We start from the raw sequence: 22141 nt of genomic DNA on the forward strand, positions 1-22141 counted from the left end.
CCTGACTTTCATACAGCGCTCATCTTATGGGCTCTCCACATTGAGTTTTGTGTGCCTTCGCCTGGACCCGACTCTCTGAGTGTGTATAAGGTTTTGTCAATATTAAACCTTTACCGAGGTGCTACAGAACATGCTGGCCCAAATGACAGCAACACTGTTAACCTGGGAGGTAGAGTTAATGCAGGAAGTCTTTGAATATTTTTCACTGAGGATTCACTTTCTCTGAGTGAGTCAGTAAGGAAGTGCAGGAACTGTTTCAGCAAATAGAAGAGGTAGTTTATCAATTCAATGAGTTTGTTTTTGGTATTTTTCTGTAATGTCTCTTCCTGTTTGAAGTCTCCGGTTCAACTTCCTAATGCAGGAAAGGCCTCCGCACTCCAGACAGTGGGACAGCCTGGCCCCTGCGACGGTGTTCACTGAGCACAGGGCTTCATCAAGAGGTTTTGTCTATTTTGATTTGTAACGTCAACTTATAGTACAAATATTATTTGAAGCCCTAAGGAATAGAAAAGTTTGTTAGATACTTTTGTGATGCCTCAATTTGGCTTAATTTTACAATTAATTGAAATAATGGCAAATTTGTGTTTGACGTGTCTAGTTTCGCCTACCACTGGCAGACTCAAGTTTCAGTGTTTGTCATCATAAGATGAATATATCAGCACTGTATTAGTTAGGAATGCTTTGGGTTGCATCACAAGACATCTACTATAGGGGCTTGAGCAAACTTTCTGTGTAGGGCCATATAGTAAATATGTTAGGCTTTGGGACCACATATGGTTTTTAAAATTTTTATTTGTTTAACAGCCTTTTAAAGGTGTAAATACAATTTTTGAGTTCCTGGATTTGACCCACAGACCATAGTTTGCCAATCTTTGGTTGAGCTAAGCAGTAAAAATGTTAAATTATTTCAACTAATAAGCAGCCTGAGGTGGATATTCCAAAACTGGTTCAATAGCTCAAAATTGTCTTCAGGACTGAAGCTCTTCTGTTCTTTTTGCTTTACCTTCCTCAAGCTGTTGGCATTTCATTCTTGAGTTGCTTGTGATTGTGAGATAGCGGCTGAAGCTCCAAGCAATACAGGCATATTCCAATGCAGAAATCCTGGTGGGGGAAAGAGAGATACAGCAAAAAGTCTTTTTCTTAGAGAGGATCTTATTTATTATTATTCTTATTATTCTTTTAATCTTATAAGGGGAGGCCTTCTCAAACATTCTCCCTTATGCCCCAGGTTTTAAGTCTTATTTTCTAAACTGAGCAACAGAATTCCCATCCCTTGACCAACCATTGGCAAAGAGAAATGGAATTCTCATGACTGCCAATCTCTTCTGGGGCTGGAAGAGGATTCTGCCATGTCAGAGGTCAATGGGTCAGCCCACCATGTATTAGGGAAGGGTCGGGGGTGGCAATTAGACAGGCAAAGGACCTACTAAAATACTCTTTAAGTATTAAAATACTTGGGAAACAGGTTTTGATCTTTCAAACTGGTGTCTACTTTAGTATCTCTTTTTCATATTTTAATGATTTTCTTAAAGCCAATAGCCAGTATTGCTAGGATAGGGGGATGAATTACCCCTTAGAGGGCATTTGGCAATGTCTGCAGACATTTTTTTTTTCACACCTGGGGCTGCTGGTGTCTAGTAAGTACAAGGCAAGGATGCTGGCCAAAAATTTCAAAAATGCCAAGGTTGAGAAACCCTGGTTAAAGTCATAATGAAGAGTTTTCTTGTATACCCAGCAAAGAATTAATAAACTCATTACCAAGTCTAGGTAAAAGCTGTATTCTAAAAACAGAATGAAAGAATGAAGTTTCCACAGTATGGTTGAAACTTTGACCGGCAAATAGTAAACATGAATGATTTTTAAAGAGGGTGTATTAAAAACCAAGCAAAACTTGAGGTAGACTCATTCCTTCATATTCTTTGTTTAAGGAAGAGATTTTGCCTTGTATTAACAGGTAGAACACATCAGGAGAAAAAAAATGAGTTAGGATATTTACAAAAGTAAACATGAGGTCCTGAGGAGTCTGATTCCTCTGATGCCTTCCATATGGAAAGGGCTTTATTCTTATCCTCCCCCTTTTCTGCTCCTCTAGGCTGCTTTTCCCTTCCAACCCAATTTTAACTGTACTTTTTGGAAACAGGTTTCACAATCTACAGAGTAAGTGGAAGCATAGTGTATTTGGACCTAGACCTAGAAACAACTAACCATGTCTGAGATCCCCGGGTCTCAGGCTGTTGACCCCTGTTGCCACCATCCCTGGCCCTGCACGGCTGTTGCTGAAGAAAACGTCTCTCCTGTGTTTCTGGACTCCTGAGTTATAGCTCCTTTCACGTACCTCCTTTCAGGTGTTTCTGCACTTGATCCCTTTAGAAAGGAGAAGGAATGAGAGTCTTAACCCAAGGCTGGCTTGATCACTCTGTGTCTCAGAGTTATTCTTAGGCCTGTTCTAAGCAGCCAGGCTCTCAGGAGGAACAGAATAGCAGTGTGTGCTTTGGTCTGCCCACAGGAGGAGGAGGCTGAGGGAGGTCTTTGCATCTGGTAAGTGGGTTTTGCTCTCCCTCATCTAGGCAAGGAGAATGCCTGTTTGTGGGACAGCCAGACATGCTTGGCTCCCTGACCAAACTGGCCTCTTGCTTCAGCCAGGGGGTCTCTGGAGCTATGATTACCAGCCTGCTAAACAAAAAGGTCTGATTTCCCCTCCTTTTTTTCCTGTTAACTCTGCAACGCCAGACAAATAAAACAAGTGTTAATGTTGGAATGAGATACACACTGATACTTTAGAGTGATAATTCACACTGTTGGTGAGTGTGCCTGGTAGAGCAAGAACCTCAGCATGAGATCCAGATGTCCAGACTCAGTGACCAGTCAAGTAATTAATATAGAGCTTGGACAGTTTTCTTCCAGAGGATCTGGAATATTTGACTAATTTGCAGATGGGTTCAATTAAATGGAAACAAGGCCTACCATTTGGTGTTGGCGCAAATGAAACATGAGATAAAAGTTTTGGCAAAGCCTTATTTAGTATTGAAAATAGAAGTTTTAGAAATTGAAAATCAGTCTGAAATGGTGTCTCACATATGTAGAGCTACAACCTCATAGTGTCAACTCAGTGCCATAATGAATTCACTGCCTCTTAAGTAACTGGTGAATTAATAAGTAGATACCAAAGGTTAATATCAAAAGAGTGACTGATTTTTGCTTAAAAGAAAGCACAATTTGAGGTGGGCTGGGAGTGGAGGGTCTAACATTTTTCCATATCTAGACATGTTGGCAGATCCTAACCTTTCAGGGGGCCTGTTCAGACCCCTGGGTGTACTGCCTCAGAGCCTTGCATTGATTAGGAGTGGGAGCGGCACAGAAGCAGCCTTACACTCTGGTTCTTCAGATTTCTGGGGCTGTAGTAGACAATTTGAATGGTGCAGATAGGCAATGGAGGTGACAGTACATATCAGATGATATCCCTGGGGATGCAGATGCACTGTATACATCCTGTGTCTTTCAGAGGCATTGTAATTGAGAATGAGGTTTGGGTTGGCCGTGTGTAGGGAGAGATGTGGGGATGAAAGTGGGCATGGAGCCCACTGTGGGGCATGCTGAATGGTGGAGCCTTTTATTAGGATGCTCAAGAACACCACTGGCTGTTTTACAGAGACCTGGGAGAGACTTCCTTCTCACAGTGAGCCACAAACCTTTATTAGGCACCTACCTCCATTATGTGAAACCCTAAATACTACATACTGCTCCTAGCCGCTGAGGATGTGAGATGTTGTCCTGAAAGGAGCTTTTTGGTCTGTTTCCTCTAGTAAGCTCTTCTGGAATCACTCCAGGAGTGCCAGGAAGGAGGACGGTACAGAAAAGGAAGAGCAAAGAGAAACAGAGGTCAGCAAAGGCTTTCGTGTTCCCTCGGAGGACTCCTCAGTGAGCACGGCCCATCTAGCTGGGTGCAAGAAGCAAGCTCACTGGCCTGTTTGCCCACAGCAGCTCTGGATGGGTTGAAACCATGATTAACCAGAGGAAAAGACAGATATGCGGAAGAGAGACTCTTTCTCCCTTGACATCAGGTGCAAAAATAAGAGAGGGAGAAGCACAACTTAAAAGCAAAATTTAAATTTTGACTGTTTCATAAAGCTGGACATTTTAATGCTAATATGAAATTGTGATTTATGACTTAAAGTGACCCTAGAACTGTGTGTATTACACAAGACTGACCAGAAAATTCTTGAGGACTTCCCCCAGCCCTGACTGAAAACGCAGCAGACATGACTCTACAGAGCTGAAAGGGACAGTGGAAGACAAAAATGAAGCTGTTTTCTGCTTATGCTTTATGTACTGCTTGTTCAACATAATGTTTTCAAGAGAATGATGCATTTCTGTTTATCAGAATCTCACTTCCGCTGCAGGGCAGACTACCAGATGCTGTAGAGTTTTATTCCGAATTTAGTTTCAGTACAGTAATGCCCCATCTATAGTCTGCTTCTTCCATGAGGCCTTGTCTTACCACTCCACTGAGATGATCTCAGTCACTGTAATGAACACTTGTCCTTCTTTTTGGCCACTGAGCATTGGAGTCACCTTCCTATATCTGGAACTCTCCTATTACGTGAAGTAGAGCTCCCATCCAGGAAGCTGAAATGCCGGGTACTCAAGTCTCAGCCTTCCTGTGGCTGATATGCGAACATAGCCAGCAATGGCAAGAAGTTGCACTGTCCAGACTCTATTCTGGTGACAGATGGTGGTGGCCAAAGCAACATCTGGTTTCCACAGGCAGCAGTGGCAGAGAAGAGGGCCCGGTTCTGCGGTGCTGGTGGTGAAGCCTGCAGTGTCTGTGCCCTGTGGGGGCTGCGGAGTTACAGAGTCTTTGATGGCCCGGTTCTGCAGTGGGAGTTTGGCAACAGACCCTGGCTCTGTGCTTCTGGTTCCCCGGTGCTCCTGGTGATTCAGTGAGCTTCTCAATTGCCTTTTTTTTTTTTTTTTTCTGAAATAGTTTTAGATTTACAGAAATGTTACAGGGATAATACAGTAAGTCTTTATGTACTCTTCATCCAGCTTCCCCTAACGTTAACATTTTATAAAGCCCTGGTACCTTGGTCGAAACTAAGAACTGCCTCTGGAGTGACACTGTTAACTAAGCTACCTACTCGTTTGGATTTTACCAACTTTTCCACTCATGTCCCTTTTCTTTTCCAGGATCCAACTCAGGACACCACTTTCCTCTTGGTTGCCGTGCCGCCTTAGTCTCCTCTCATCTATGACAGTTTCTTAAGTCTTTCCTTGTTTTCTAAGGATACGGGTTAGTTATTTTATAGACTGTCTCTCAAATACTTACCTGATGTTTTCTCATTATTCAGCTGGAGTTATGGAGTTGGGGGGGGGGTGTAAATACCACAGAGGTGAAGTGCCTCTTTCCTTCAAGAGGTAAATATCAGGTGTATGTGATGGCCACATGTCTTATCACTGGTGAGGGTAACCTTGATTAGCTGGTTACAGTGGTGTCTGCCAGGTTTCTTCATCATAAAGCTACTCTTTCCCTCTCCATAGGCTGTTGGTTAGAAGGGAGTGGCTAGGTCCAACCCATACTTAATGGGAGTAGAGTTAATTTCCATCTGTTGGAGGGGACATATCTTCATATATTGTTTGCAATTCTTCTGTAAAGGAAGATTTGTCCTTTCTTTTCCATTTATTTATTCATTCATTTTTCAATCTAGCACAAGAAAAGTGTGTTTATTAATAAAAATTCAGGAAAATCCCTTAGAAACCAATGGCGGGAAAAATAGTCAGTGTGATGGGGTCTGCAGAGAGGTTAGAAACCAAAATAAGAGACCACACTGAGAAAACAAGGAAGGCGCTCTCTGAGGTCTATGTTCCATTGGCAGTGGGCTGGCTTTTGCCACAAGGTTCTTAGTTTCACTTTCTTCATAGCTTCTATTAGCCAAAACCTCTAGATAGCTGGAGCCTCTCCTTTGTCCCCATGCTACATGGCTGTTGCCCCAGGGCATTATGTCATCTCACTACAGCTGGGGGCCTTGTCTCAAATTCTCAAGAGAAAAAAACTCATTTTCTCAGCCTAGCCTATAGAGTCGATCTTTCTGGGACAGGTGTCCGCTTGAGTCCAGTTAGCTATGGCCAGCAATGGGGTGCAATTAAATGGTAAAAAAATGCAATTGCCCTATCATCTCTTCATAAGAGCTCTTAGAAGAGAGCATGTGGTAGGCTGACTGCAAAATGCTTCTCCGGCACTTCCCTTCAGTTCCTCCTGCAATAAGGGTTCTACTACTAAAATTATAGCAGAGACCACATTCATTTCCAAGTCTACATATGGGCCCTCTTTTAACACAGTGTTCTTCAGTGATCATCTCCATTCTCTAATATATTGAAATTTCTGCCAAAAATTTTGTCAAGCAGATAAAATAGGGCTGCTGTGATTGAAGCATTGGTGGGGGCTTATCGTGTCACTCTCTGGGCCTCCCCCTTCTCTCCCTAGTGCCTGCCAAGCTCCTTTTCAGAATGTAGTTTAAGGGAGGTGGGCCGGATAAATGATTTACTTCCCTGGGCCTCAGTTTTCAAGTTGAAGAATGAAAAGCCACTGCTTTCATCTATCATTCTTCTCTCTGGGACTGTACAGAGGGGCCCTGGGAGATTCAGAGTCCCTATTCCTAAGAACATCATCAAGATAAATTTAGTAATATATCCGTCAGGGTCCCAGAAGGCACACTCAAACTGGGTCATTGCAAGCATTTAATAATGGACTCTACAGAGATGTGGGCAGGGTTCAGGAAAAATAGCAAGCATGACTCTATACCCCCAGAACTCGCAGTGTCAGGAAGCCATCACTACACCTCAGGCAGAAAGGAAAAAACGGAGTGTTTTCTGAAGATGGGGAGAGTGGCCCTGTGGCTATGGTCTCAGGAGAGAGAAGCAACCATCCCTAGAAAGCGGGAGGGAAAGAGCTGGGGGAACAAATACTCCTTCTTCCCAACCTCCCTCTGATCTGCCAGTGGCTGCTATCAACTGCACCCAACCAGCATCTGGAGGGCCAGGTTGCTTTTGATTCGGTCTCTAGAGAGCAGCGAGCTTCCCAGCACAGAGACCAGGGTGGCGAGGGTGGAAATGGATCTGAAGAAACACAAGGAAGGTATGGAGCACAAGACAAGTAGATGATTTGCAGAAGCCTGCCTACAAACTCCCTTCCCTGACTTGTATCATCATGCTCTGTCCATCTCATCATCCTGCCTTCTTCTCATTTTTTCCTATCATCACTCTAGGCAGGCCATTGCAAGGTTCCTTTCATGTGACAGATAATGGAGCAGCTTAGTTTTGCATAGCGAGGGCCCATTTTAGCCCACTTTTCATACATTTATAGCAATGAAAGACCTGGGCCTTCGTTCCTGCTTTTCTTGGGTTTCCTCCCAGCTCTGGAGGCCAGAAGTCTAGTTTATGGTTCCTTGTCCTGAACTCTGATGGACTTGCTTCTAGACAGAGTGCTTTGCTGAGCAACCCCTCCTTATGCGCACAGGAAAGCCCCCCAGTAATTTTTTGTGTAATGGAAAAAGAAGCCTCAAATTGCTTTCTGAGTAAATGAGGTTTGCAGTCTTCCTGGAAAGAGCTTTCTTCTCTGAGGCTGCTATCGCCACAGTCAATTGAAAACTAGGAAGTTGCTTTAAGAAATGCTTGCCTCTGCTTTGGAATGTAATTGAAAACAACTGGTCTGCTTCTACTGAAACACAGGGAGTTGGAACCCAGACTGGCAGCTAATCAAGGAGGGGGTAGGGACAGAGTGATTTGGAGAGGAGGGGAAGGCAGTGATTGGGCCCAGGCAGGGGAAAAACAAGGTTAGAAGAAAGGAAAATAATTTGAGGTTTCCATTTAGAATAAATTTCCATCTCACCTGTTGATAGCAAAATGGATTGTGAACAAGAAAAGGTGGGTGATTTTTTTTAGAGTGACAACATAGTCTCACATCCAGGCAGGTAGAAGGCTAGTCCAGAGCAAGACTGGCACCCTAGTCTCCTTAGAGCAAGTTAATGGAGAAAGGCAATGCCACCCCCATTTGAAAGAGGAGAAGGGGAGGCCAGTTTACAGAGCTTCAGGGATAGTTCATCATTGCTGAGTTTTCACATTCACTCCCAGTTACCAGTCTCACTTCAACAAGAATAGAAAACTCGCCCCAACATACCCTTTGCCTTTTGTTTCCTGTGGGCCCCAAATGCCAAGGCCTTACATTTTCTTCATGAACCATAATTTTATCCCTAAGCTAATGGCCCACACCAAGTGCAGATGCCAGCAAAGTGTCTGCCAGCTAGGTCCACCCCTGGAATAAATCCCTCCCTGAGCAATGTGCCTTCCAGCTCTGCAGAAAAAGGCACTGGGCACTCCTCCAGAAAGTCTGACACACATTCTTCCAGTGCCTTGAAGAATACAGAGAATTTGGGGGCCAAGTTCAGAAGACAGGGATCTTAAATGCCTTGCCTCATAAGAAAACATTTTCCCTGTTACATTGGCAAGAGATGAGTTGATTGCATTCAAAAGCATTAAAAAGGACATTTTAGGTAAAATTAGAACAAATTCTTCCCAGAGGTTTTTTATGGTTGTTACCTTAAGAATGAATGTGAACTGATTTGAAGTCCTTCATGTTAGGATTTTGGTCTCTGAGGAATCAACAACAAGCTGGCTCACAGACAGGTTTGAGGAAACATTTTCCCTTTTCTGGTCTCCCGTAAGACTGCACAGTCCCAGTTGGTCCCCCAAAGTGAACATTCCTGTTTTGTGCATCTTGTGAGGCACATAATGACTAACACTTAGAACAGGGCCAGGCATACAGTAAGCACTTAATAAGTGTTTTATATGTATTAACTCACTTAATTATCACATGCTATGAAGTGAATACTACTGTAGTACCTCATTTTTCTCATTTGTAAACTTTAGATAAAGATGTGATGTAACTTTCTCAAGGTCACGTCACTAGTAAGTGCTTATGGGGATGTTGTGCTGTGCTGCTCAGACCCTCTCCAGGAATGAGAGACTTGCACTCCTGGCTGCTGAGCGTGTGCCTGCACACAGCCCGTGGCTGTCGGACTTCTCTGGGAATGGTCTTGGCTGAAGAGAGCCATCAAACCCAGGGCCATGCCCGCTTTCTGGGCCAGCCCACATCAGTGATTGATCGACACAGAAATACAAAGTCTGAGTCCCTCATTTCTCCTCAGGATAATTCTGAAGGTCCTTTTCACCTTTGGAATCCTGAGGGGTTGGCTTAGGCCTTCATTGAGATTGCACTGCCGCTGAACCTCTCCCTCTGCCCAGCCCTGCTTATTTCCTTTTCCTTCTGTTGTAGTTGATACCAGGATATTAGGAGCACTGCCTAATAAATTTTCTCTACTCCAAACCCTGACTCACAGTCTGGTTCTCAGGAACCTGAAGCCATGACAATGCTATGGTGCAATTTGAACTTTGGCCGCCTGGCTCCACAGGCCATACTTGTAACCAGTGTATTCTGCTACTCTCAAGGGAGGTAAAATTGTTAAAGCAGGAAGGGATATTATAGTCAGGTAGTACGATGCCATGTTAGCACCTAGAATTCAAAATACCATTTGAAAATACAATGTCCTGCCTCCTAGTAGACACTGTTCATTAAGATGGGATTTATGTGTGGTTTATAGAATAGGAAAATTAGAGGATCCCTCCATGCCTGCATATTTTGTTGCTAATTTTACTTAGTAGAATTGAGGTCCTCTATGGTTTTCCAATGAGGATGAGTTCACAGAAGGTCAGGTGCCAAAGAAGTGATAGCCTCCTAAATGGCTCTGAGAGGGGAAGTCTCTAGAATGGCAGAAGCCACCAGTGCTTTCTCCGTTGGCACTTTATGAGTGTGGAATCCTCGGTGAAATGCTGAAAGATCATCCATGAGCTTCCCTTAAAATTGTGTCTTTTCTCCCTGGAAAGAGCATTGGTCATGCAACCCCACTTCATCTTCTACAGATAAGAACCCAGAAGTATGGAGGGCAGAGGGCTTTCCCAGCTAACCAGAGGCAGAGAGGGATCTGGCACCTGTGCCTGGACTGCCACTCAAGGGCACTTTCTACTGCTTTGCTCTTCCATCTTGAAATTTCACGAAACATTTCCAATATTGTGAGTGTGCCCGAGTTGATTGGTACAAAACGATTATTCCTAGATGTGTTCCTCTAACACTTCCCAGCTTCCTTTGCATTTAGATCAGAATCACATGACCATCTGGCATTGGACTGTGAGTAGATCAGTCTTCCTCTATGTGCTCTTCCAAGGAAAAGCTTGGATATCAGGTGGAACATATGCAAAGCTGAAGGTGGAGGAAGGCCTCCCAACTCATATGAGACTTTATGTGAGCATGAGAACAGCCACTGCTCTCTAAAACTGCTGAGACTTCAGGGTTTTGACCTTTGAGTCAGCTGGTATCTACTACCCCAAGTCCACGGGCTTCTTCTCCTGGGTGAGCTTACCTGAACAGGACACAGTGAGCAAGGTTTGGCAACAGCAGCTGATGCTTGGAAAATATCAGCAGGAATAGGACACTCACTACTTCAACACTTGTTGCTCAACTCGGAAGCAAAAGGTATGTGAGAAGGCAGAAATTTCAAGGCTGAGAAAAGAAAGGTGGTTGCTGTCGAGTGTGCCATCCCACTCATCAGGAAATCAGCTCTCCGTAGATGTAGAGAAGATGGTTAGGCAGCTCTGGTGTGTTCTCCTTTGGTTCTCGGTCTACGCCCAGGGATAGGTTGGGACCACACCAACTTGCAGCCTATGCTCAGCTGCATCCCTCCTTGCAGGTGGCCCAGGAGCTGGTAGGAGGAGCTGAGCCCATGAAACCTCTGCTCCAGACCCATGTCATGTCCCCATATGTAGTGGGTTCCTCAGGTCCAGGCTCTGAACAGAGAACCCACCACTTCCCCCTGACAGACACAGCTGGGATCCTGGACAAAGTAAGACAGAGAGAAGGCAGGGCATCCTCTCTGCAGGGCTCTTGGCTTTACAACTATCACTGGGTGACTTTTGACTTGAGGACCTTAAATCAAAATGTGGGTTGCTGGCCTTAGAGTCTTTGCATTTTCCACCACTGAGCCTGGCACGCCCATAGCATGAGGTCCCCTGATGGAGGGCTCGGTTGCCTATGCCTTTATTCCTTGGTAGCTGGCATCTTATTTCAGAGTGGCTCTCCAGTGGGTAATCACAGACACCTCCCAGTGTCAGCAAGCCCAAGGCCAGGCTTCATACCCTCACCTCATGTAGCCTTAGATAATTATGACTGTTCCAGGTCATGGTAGTGGTTTCATTGTATGTAGACTCTACTGGATGGACTCTTCTTAAGGACAGGATGTGATAAAGCTAACAGGTGTTTCTGTGGCTGTTGATTTAGATAATGTGAGAAATTTTTATAACTGGTCTGATCTCTTCATCTTCATTAGTAGCAACACCGTCTCCAGTGGGTTCCAGTAGATGTCACAGTTAATATAATTGGCAAATCCATGAAATGCTCTGCTTTTTATATATAATACGAAGGAGACTTTGTCACAAATATTTAATTTTACTGACAATTTTCTTTTTTAAAAATCTAATACATTTTAATTGTAAAAATGAAAACAATACAATAGAAAGAGAAAGTCATTTTCTAGTCCTCAATCTCTCTAACAGGTAAATGAATAGTTTGACATATACTCTTCATTTTTTATGCTTTCATGTACCCACATTATTCTTAAAACATAAAGAGATCATACTATATATATATTGCTATGTAACTTTCATTTTTATTTCACTTAAAGTATTAAGATATTTTTCCATGTCAATGGAATCTGCCTCATCTTTTAAAAATCTACAGAGAGTGTTACTATGTGGATTGACCATGGCTTATTTACTTAATTCTTCACTGATAGACATTAGGGTATTTCCATTCATTATTATTATGACCAATAGTATAATAAGCATCTTCATATGGTATATCTTTGCATATCTGTCTTATAATTTCTTTAGGCTAAATTGCTAAAATCAGAAATACTACTTCAAAAGGCACATACAATAAGAATTTCAAATTGTAAATAGATTATCTTCCAGAAACATTGCAGTAATTTATATTCCTAGCAACTAATGCAAGTGCCTATTTTGCCACATCTTTATCAGTACTGAGTATTTTCACTGCTGTTACTTTGAGAGGTTTAGATAAGTCTTGCTTTTTAAAATTTGCATTTCTTCATTTGTTATTGAGTTTGAGCAGTGTCTTCTCATATGGTAATGGTCGTTGTATCTTAACTGCTAATTGACTGTTTAATTTTTGTCCATTTTTCATTTGTTTGTGTTTTCAGATACATAAAATCTCTGTATATTTAACAAACTGATTATGATGCCTTTATATATATATATATATGTTACTATATAATAATATAAATATAATTATTTTCTCACATTATATCTAGGATATTTGCTTATATATTCTGAAGTGAGATATGTCTGTACTTCTCTTTATTGGGTGCTATTTTTGTCAGACTTTACATAAATGTTAGGCTGGCTTCATAGATAGCTCCCCAAATCAGTTTTCTTTTTTTTTTTTTTTTTTGAGAGGGCATCTCTCATATTTATTGATCAAATGGTTGTTAACAACAATAAAATTCAGTATAGGGGGGTCAATGCTCAATGTACAATCATTAATCCATCTCAAGTCTAATTCTTGTCAGTCTCCAATCTTCTGAAGCATAACAAACAAGTTCTTACATGGTGAACGAATTCTTACATAGTGAATAAATTTTTACATGGTGAACAGTACAAGGGCATTCATCACAGAAACTTTCGGTTTTGATCACGCATTATGACCTATAAACAATCTGGTCAAATATGAATATTCATTTGATTTTTGTACTTGATTTATATGTTGATCCCACATTTCTCCCTTTATTATTATTATTATTTTTAATAAAATGCTGAAGTGGTAGGTAGATGCAAGATAAAGGTAGAAAACATAGCTTAGTGCTGTAAGAGGGCAAACGTAGATGATCAGGTGTGTGCCTGTGGACTAAGTATTAATCCAGGCTAGACAAGGGCAGCAAAACATCCACGGATGCAGAAGATTTCTCTCAAAGCAGTGGGGGTGAGGTTCTGAGCCTCACCTCTGTTGATCCCCAAATTCTCACCTGATGGCCTCCCTGCGACTGTGCCTGTCTTAGGTTGTTCCTCCCTTGAGGAATCTTACCCGTCTCTGGCTAACCAGTCATCTTCCGGGGCCATACAGGGAAATGTAAAGTTGGTAAGTGAGAGAGAAGCCATATTGTTTGAAAAGGTTAGCTTTTTACTTCTTTGCAAATTTATGCCCTGTGGCTTCTATGCCCAGCACTTGTCTCGAGGTATCTTTACCACCTGGAGGAATTATGATACTCGGTAAATTCGATATGAGGCACGAATTCTATTTAAGGGTTGTAATTAGGAAGAAAGAAGAAAAGCTATAGATGTAGCATATGGAAGGAAACATGGGAGGATTGATTATTTCTTTGACATATCTTCTTGTATAGTACCTTAAGTATGTATAGGTTTTAAACTACTAACTAATTTGCACACACATATTAACATAATAGGAATACGGTGACATAAACAAAGCAAATCTATAATTACCATCCATCTCCAGTGAAGCCAAGAAAACCATTTAGGCACCCTAGGCATTTGTGAAAATTTGTGACTATGATATGATGGATATTGTCCAACTGTACTTGAACAGTCTGAGAGAAGTCAGACAAATTAAAGCAGCCCATTTCTGGGATCTGTTCACATCCCATATGTTCTTTTAACCGTAGATAGTCTATAGTCATAAGATTTTGGAGTGCTACAACTTGCACCCCTCCCAACTCCTGGTTGAATTCCAACAGTACAGATCGGTCAAATTCATTGTCTCACTGTATGCACATGCCAGCCTAGACATCTCCCTCCTCATTCCTATGGCAAGTCCAGGAGACGGTGGGCTGGATGCAGCCACAACCGCAACATCGTCTGGATCCCTGTGGAGGCTTTTTGATGATCATCCCCCTGGCACAAGTCCTCCAGAGAGTGCTGATGCCAGAAACTCCTCCTCATATCATATCTTAGTTCATTTTCTGGGTATCCAAGCTAGGCCTTGATCTTCTGCATAGAAACAAACAGACCCTTTGCCCACACTTTGACATGCCCTCTATACCACTGTGCAGAACTCATTGGAGGTCAGCACACAGTAACTGCTTTTTTTTTTTTTATTAAGAGAAAGGAATATTATCAGAAAAGAGTATCTCCATAGCTGATCATCTGACACCCTTTAAGTGATCACCATTAAGAATATTTAAAGCATTTACTGATCTTTGATTTACCAATAGTTTTATCCTATCAAGGAGTAATCCCCCTTTTCTTTCTTTCTTTCTTTCTTTCTTTTTTTATTTTAATTTTTAATCTACACTTACATGAAGAATACTATGTTTACGATGCTCTCCCCTATATCAGGTCCCCCCTAACAACCACATTACGGTTACTGTCCATCAGCTCAGCAAAACGCTGCAGAGTCACCACCTGTCTCTCTGTGCTGCGCAGCCCACCCTCCCCCCCATGCATGCTAATCCCAATACCCCCCTCTTCCTCCCCCCCGCTATCCCTCCCTGCCCACCCATCCTCCCCAGCTCCCCTCCCTTTGGTACCTGTTAGTCCATTTTTGGGTTCTGTAATTCCGCTGCTGTTTTGTTCCTCCAGTTTTTCCTTTGTTTCTATACTCCTCAGATGAGCGAAATCATTCGGTATTTCTCTCTCTCCGCTTGGCTTATTTCACTGAGCATAACACTCTCCAGCTCCAACCATGTTGCTGCAAACGGCTGGATTTTTCCACTTCTTATGGCTGAGTAGTATTCCATTGTGTATATGTACCACATCTTCTTTATCCATTCATCTACCGATGGACAGTTAGGTTGCTTCCAATTCTTGGCTATTGTAAATAGTGCTGTGATAAACATAGGAGTGCATCTGTCTTTCTCAAACTTGACCAAATCAGTTTTCTTTTAAAAAATATTTTAAATATCATTGTGGGTTGCACCCCTGAAATGAAGTGAGTCCATCTTTTCTGAGCATGCAGCCCCTCTGTATTAGTATCTATTGCTCTGTAACAAAATTACCCTAAATTTTGTGGCTTAAAATGTTACTACATCCCAATTGCTGAGTCAGGAATTCAGGAGTGGCTTAGGAAGATGGTTCTGGCTCATGGTCCCTCATGACATTATAATCAATATATTGGTCAGGATTATAGCCATCTAAGACTTGACTTGGGCTGGAGAGTATGGCTGTTGGCTGGAGGCCTCTGTTCCTCACCACATGAACTGCTCCACAGCACTGCTTGAGTGTCTCCATGATATTGGAATTGGCTCCTAGGATAAGTAACCATTTACTGCTTGGGTGAGTGACCCGGGAGAGTGAAACCATAATGTCTTTTATGACTTAGCTTCAGAAGCCATATACTACAACTTCTCACATATCCTATTGATCATACAAACAAATCCTGATACAAAGGGGGAGTTGACTCCACAAGGATGTGAATATGAAAAGATGGGGAGTATTGGGTGCTATTTTAGAGCTGGCTACCATACCCCATGTCTCTTCTCTACATTTTGGACACCCTTCTCTGAAACACTGCACTTGGAACTCAGAACAGCATGATCTATGAATACTGTGGCAGCTAAAACATTACAAATAAGATAAGGAACAGCCTCTTCTTAAATAGCTGGAGTAATTATGTGTATATACATGCATGTATTCAATTCTGGTGAACCAACTTTCTACTTGATGAGTATGGATTGCTGTTCATGAATATTGTAACCCTGGTACTTTTCAAAGGCCCCACTTTCTGTCCAGATATTATTTGGAAATATTGATAGAAAGGGTGATGCCTCTGGTGAATAAGAATGCTCCCTTTTATCATTTTCTACTACCACATTCTCTCTTTAGAAGGAACATGGAATTAAATATGAAACTGGGAACTTTTCAGGGATGGTATTACCTACAGTTAAGTACATATAATGTTTACTCATTCTGGAAAAATTGCCCTTGGACATCCTCACTCAGAACACAAGTAGCAAAAAGAGAAGTATTTACGCTGTGTTTGTGTGTGTGTGTGTGTGTGTGAGAGAGAGAGAGACAGACAGACAGACAGACAGACAGACAGACAGACAGCCAGAGACAGAGACACAGAGACAGAGAGAGAGAGAGGCAGTGGGGGTGAAGGGAATTTTGGAATGAGGAGGAAGTATGTTATTTTACTTGAACTTTGCATTTAGTACCATTTTTTCCCCTCTTCACTGAGAATATCACAGTATTTTTTAAAAAGTCAGTGAGACAATAAAAGTTGAGTTAGTTTCTCTTTCTTCCCATTTTGTTTTCCTTATATCTATTCTACCTGAAAACAACCTCTTGAAGACTGTTTATATAGGTCCCTGTATTATCTTATTGATCTTTAAAATTATTTTTTTAAAGTAAGTCAACCAGTTTTTATTCATTTATTTTTAATGGTGTAAAGTTGATCTTCAAATCCTTTCATCAGCTACATTTATTATACCTCCACCCTATCCAATTATTATTCCAAGAACTCAGGGCTTTTTCCCCTGTCTACATTCTGAAAATCTTCTCTGGATTATTCTTCCTGTTGTGATAAAAGCCCTATTTTACCTTTTTAAATCTCATCTGGAAACTTCGTCTTTCTTGTCCCATTCCCCTACCTTACCAATTTTTGTTTCCCACACCTGCTTTTTCAACCCTTTTAACACTATATTTGAATACTAAACAGGAATGGAAGAAAAGAGAAAATCTGTAAAGGGGAGCTTCAAAGAAGAGCTAATGGTAAGAAAAACGCAGGTGAAATTTTCATATTTTACTAAAAAATCTCCAGTCATTTACAAAGGCCCTTTCCAGATCAGATACTTTCCTGTCCATAATCTTTGCTTGCTTGTCTATCTTTGGTTCAAAACCATTTCTTCACATGAAATCTTGTAGCAAAATCTTGTAGTACTACTTAGAGCAAATTAAGAAAAATGAGTCATTTTATTTGATAACCAATTCGATAACAGAGTCCAGATTCTAATATACTGGGGCTCTCCTTACTCCGATTCTCCACTCCCTTACACTGTGACTTATGGGATTGGGAGAGGGCTTTCCTTGCAACTCCCAACAATCTGTAGAATATGGTTTAAAAGTCACTGGACTAGATAGACTCTGAGCTCTCTCCCTGCTCAGAAATTCTGTGTGTCTGTACGTGCCCTTAGGTCTCTTCCCTGCCTGCCTAAATCATACCTATCATTTGAAGCCCATTTCTCCAGTCCACATCCCTGACCTCACATAAGCACATTTGTATCTTGTTTCTCTGTGCTCTTGCCCTCACTGTTTTCTCTACTCCAAGTTCCCTTTCCACTTTTCTTGGTCCTGAAAATGTGTAGAACTTCCAAATAATAGGCCATATTCCAGTCTGACTGCAGCATGGGACTTCAGAAGGAAAATGGTAAGAAAATTCAGTCCAGATCATAGATGGTAATAATTGCCTGGGTGGCCACTTACATCTGCTGTGAGAGAACTAGCACCATACCAGATATTGACCAGCTTGTATATGAAATGATCTTGCAGTTCCTTTCCAGTCTAGCATTCCTGATTCTATGATCAGAGCTGTTTCTGGCCTGACAGCCTGGAATGGAGTGAACTGGTGTAGGCAGGACCAGAGGCAGGAAAGAGTGTTCTATTCCCTAGTCTTGTAGCTCCATAGAGTAAAAGCCATAAGAAAAGCATCTTTCCTTGCCTGTCTCTGACATGTCTAAGTGCATTTTCCATTTCTCTGCAGGACTGGGGGACCTGAAATCACCTTGGTTATGCACTTACTTGACAGATGGCACTTTGAGTCTTGTCTTCCCTTGGAATTTTCCTCACAATCTCCAGTCTATCCCTGAACATGTTTGAACAGTCACGTAGCATTTCTACCTTCTAAAAAGCACTTCCATATCTTCAATATCATTTTATATTTATAACAACTTAGTGATGAGAGAAATTATCTTAATTTTACAAATAAGGAAATTGAGTGCCCAGCAGGCTAAATGACTAATGATATGATAACTAATATTAGTGGTAGAACCATAAAGGAAAAACAATGAACTGGGGGCTAAGAGACAAGTGTGACAAATGTGTGCTCAAACTGCTAATATCCTGTGGAACAACCCCTTCCCTGACACTGTGCCCCCCGCTAAGCTGGAACTACATTATCTCCACGAACTCACAATCTACTCATGAAAATCTTCACTTAAAAGGAAGTGTTTTAGAAGTAGTGATCTGTGCTTCTCAAGATGTGGATTTGAGGGAAACTGGACACTTTGGGTGACTTAGGTGTTGGCACAGTTAGGACAAAGCAGGTTTTCAAAATTAGTTGGAGGCAAATAGGCCAAGAAAATATGACAACCAGATCTTGCACATCTAAAATACATTCCTGTTTAAGTAAGAGAAACTTCCTAAATCAACTCAAAGCAGTACAAGATGGAAAAAAGGTCTTATGCCAAAACTCCAGCCACCACAAAGTCTGCTCAGTTCCCTCAAAGTCGACTGAGCAGTGTGACAGTGTGTCTCTTAACTCGTCCCAGTGCTGTGCTCCACCCCACCCAGTCAGGGGTTTCTCTTTCATAAGCAGAGCTCTGGCACCTTTCAGAAACTCTGCATTTGGCAGGGAGAAGCCTGGGTGGGGTAGGGGCTCAGTGAGTACTGGGAGAGGGTGTGGACCTGGTGTCTATGCTCAGGGGCACCGCTGACGTCAAACCCTCACGCTCTCCAGCTCACTGGAGCAAGCACACAGAAAACTCCCTTTTGCAGCTGTGCAAACTGTTCTCAGCGAACTGCAGCATGCCCACTGCTCCCCATAGCGTTTCCAAATCCACAGTTTCATATTCAGAGGGAAATAAGGAACCTATTTCCCAGTTGGCCCTTTTTCAGTCATACAAAATTAAAATGAAGCTGAAAGTTTAAATGAAATGCTCTGGAGTTTCCATGCTCCTTGCACCTCCGCATGGTTAGGGCAGCGCTAGCTAACTAAGGCTCTTTTCTCAGTGTTTCCTAAGGAAAATCTTGGAAAGTTGGCTATAGGGCTGCATTTCAGGTCTAATATGCATCTGCTTCAGGCTTCAGACATGCCTCTTTATTCTTCCTAGTAGAATGTGGGACATTAGGAATCTACTCTGAAGGTTGGCCCCTGAGAGGGAAGAGGAGAAGAGGGAGTTATCAGATTTGCCCCAGGTCTTATGAGAGCTTGTTGTTCCCACCCGTCAGGCAATACTCAGACTTCTCAGGACTCTTTCTTCATCTCCGGGGACTCCAACCCAGGAGAGAAAGAGGCCATTTTCCTCTGTGGGAATGCATGGTGGAATCTGTACCTTTCATTGGAAGCTCAAGTGGGAAGAGAGAAAACACCTCTGCAAGTCTCTTTAAACCGTGCTGCTAAAGTGTTTCACATCAAGAGTGTTGTTAGAGGCCTAGAGGCAGAAGGAATATAGTTCTAAAACCCAAGTACCCTGTAAATCCCAGTGGTTCTTGGGTGTGTACAAGAGTCATCTGTGAGCTTTCTAGAAATATAATTGCCATGCTTCAAGTCGAGATATCCTAAATCAGTAGGAAGGGGCACTGCGGGGTCTTAGCATAAGTGTAGTTTGAAAAATTCTACAGTGATTACTCTGCAGGTATTATCACGTATTTGACAGATTTTTTGGCTGAAGTTGTATATCAAAACCACCCTTAAGAGTGGAATTTTAAAATCACTGGGTAAAAAGTTCTTTGAAGTAGAAATCTGCAGTACAAAGTTAAGGAGATAGCCAATTTTAGAAGACTGAGAGTATAAAACTAGGAGGAGTTACAGTATACAGGAATAAATGCTTCATTTATAGACAAAGGAGTACAGCTGTTATTTTCAGAAAAACTACATAAGCCAGCAGCAATAGTCAATAAATAAAATTAATTGTGCTCTAGCCTGCAGAGATTATACCCAGCTGGGGAGTGGGGGAGAATAAGTCTCATCTCTGAAGGTCAGGTAGATGGGTGATATTAGACCCACACCTATACTCGAGGAATAGGGATATGTGTGGACAAACAAAACCTGCCTCAGGGAAGGAACATGGGTAAATAAGCACCGATATTTTGAGTTCTCATTTTTAATGGTATTAGACACCTTGAATATGTTCCAGCTAGTAAGACTTTCACTTATTCCTTCACTAAGTATTATTGACTACCTGCTCTGGGACAGTCCCTCGATAGTACATTCTGGAGAAACAGTGATAATGCCACCAGAACTCTTTTTCTCTGATCATTTCTCTTCTTGCCTTAATTTTACTTGGACTTTTCATTTAGACTTTCTCCACATGGTAGAGAAGCTGCCTTCTGCAGCCCCTGATTTACCCCCTTCAGCTTAGTTTCTAAATGTGTCTTCAGAGAAACAATGTGATTTTTCATCACTGTTGCCAATATTTAGGTTGAGTTTTGATATAGTAATACTACTGTTATTAAAGATTAAAGAATATTTTCCAGTTCATAGAGGACACTGCTTAGTCTTGGCAAAATTTTCAAATAGTCTGGGGTTCATATTGGTAGGAACACTTGGGCGGATGAAAGACGTGGATCAAGTAGACAACAACCAGCCATGGACCCTGGAGAACATCTGGGACAATGTCAATCTTGATCCCTTCAGCTTCTTGGAAAAGTAGGGAGTGGATGTGTGATAGGACTGCTTCCTAGAGACTTTCAAGCAGCCAGATGTTGAGTCTAGTAACTTCCTTCTCTCCCTTCACTTTTTTTGTTCTCTAATGTTTCCCATTGCCACATCACCCTGCACCCTGAGACACAGTGGTCTGCCTGATGGCCTGGGACAGGAAAGTAGACAGTGTCTTCCAGAGGTGCCTGCTGGTACCATCACCACTCCAGTAGGTGGAGACCCTGCAGAGGAGGCTTGGGAGTGCCTTTCTGTCCTTAGGATGTTATAGTTTTCCACCAACTAGATCTTTGTCAGTTGGGGAAGAGTTCTGGAGTCAGGAATATTCATTCCCTATCAGATTGTCATTTGATGGTATTGTTGAGTTAACCTACCTACTTTTGAATAAATGATTTTTGACCCATTGTTTTCAGCTGGATATGTTTCCCCTAAATAATTTTGGACCCATTTCCCTTTGACTTTTCCATTGTCTAATTATATGAAAACATAGAAAAAATATTATCCAAGTCATCAATAAAAACATTGCATAAGACAAAGATCTCTCTGTCCCCACTCCCACCCTCATCTAGCTCCCATCCAGTACTATTACTCAGAACATTCTTGCCAACTGGTAAAAATAAAGCACTTACAGGAAATCTAAATTCTAGCCTAATAGTTATTACAACTGGAGGATCTTGAAAAGAAAATGAAGAAAAAAATGAGCATACCTGCTCTTTATTTGGAATTGCCTTAGAATAAAATGAGTTGATACATGTAAACACACTTAAACAGCATTTATTAAATGCCTACTGTGTACTAGAAACTGTTCCATTTATTATTACTTTACATATTGAAATGATGGCAACTGGCGTTATTATCATTTCCATCATAAGTATAAATACACCAAGTAATGTGTTATGTTTAAAATTCAGTTAATTATAACATAGTGATTTTATTTATTTAGGTGCTAGTTTGATAATTCAGATTATTGCTGCCTGAATAGAATGACACTACACTGTATTTTAAGAAGTCTTAGAAAATTGCTGATGACTCACATGTATTTAGAAAGTGTATGAATGCCTAACTATAATGCCCATCCCTTGGCATTTTCTAATTCTGTGAAAGGAATTCTTTACTTACTGCCCTATAGGTATTTGGGACTTGAAGCTAACATCCATCTCTCAGTGGACCTAACTTAAAAGCAAATGGCATTTTTTGTCCAGCCAGCTGTATGGGAAAGTCTGAAAGTAGAACCAAGAATCTGTATGGACCTGTCTGAGATCAATCACCTATTAACCATGGGATCATGGCCATCTTAGTTGAACTCTCAGTCTTAGTTTATTCGTCTATGAAATGGAAATAGAAATGTTTGTCTCTCAGGGACACTGTAAGGATGTAGAGGGAAAACTATGTAAAGTATGCAATAAATGACTG

At 41.7% G+C, this 22141-nt stretch overlaps 1 long non-coding RNA gene across 1 annotated transcript in view; it reads right to left on the minus strand.

Annotated features, from left to right (window-relative positions):
- Window positions 1-842: 842 nt before the first annotated feature.
- Window positions 843-22141, minus strand: part of LOC140849351 (uncharacterized) — a 101038-nt gene continuing 79739 nt past the window's right edge. The window contains exons 2-3 of the long non-coding RNA XR_012131097.1: window positions 2206-2364; window positions 843-1101 (exon numbers count right to left, since the gene is read on the minus strand). This is a non-coding gene — a long non-coding RNA (uncharacterized lncRNA). The remainder of the gene's footprint in view (window positions 1102-2205; window positions 2365-22141) is intronic.

This window comes from Manis javanica, chromosome 1, assembly GCF_040802235.1.
Source record: "Manis javanica isolate MJ-LG chromosome 1, MJ_LKY, whole genome shotgun sequence".
NCBI classification, from domain to species: domain Eukaryota; kingdom Metazoa; phylum Chordata; class Mammalia; order Pholidota; family Manidae; genus Manis; species Manis javanica.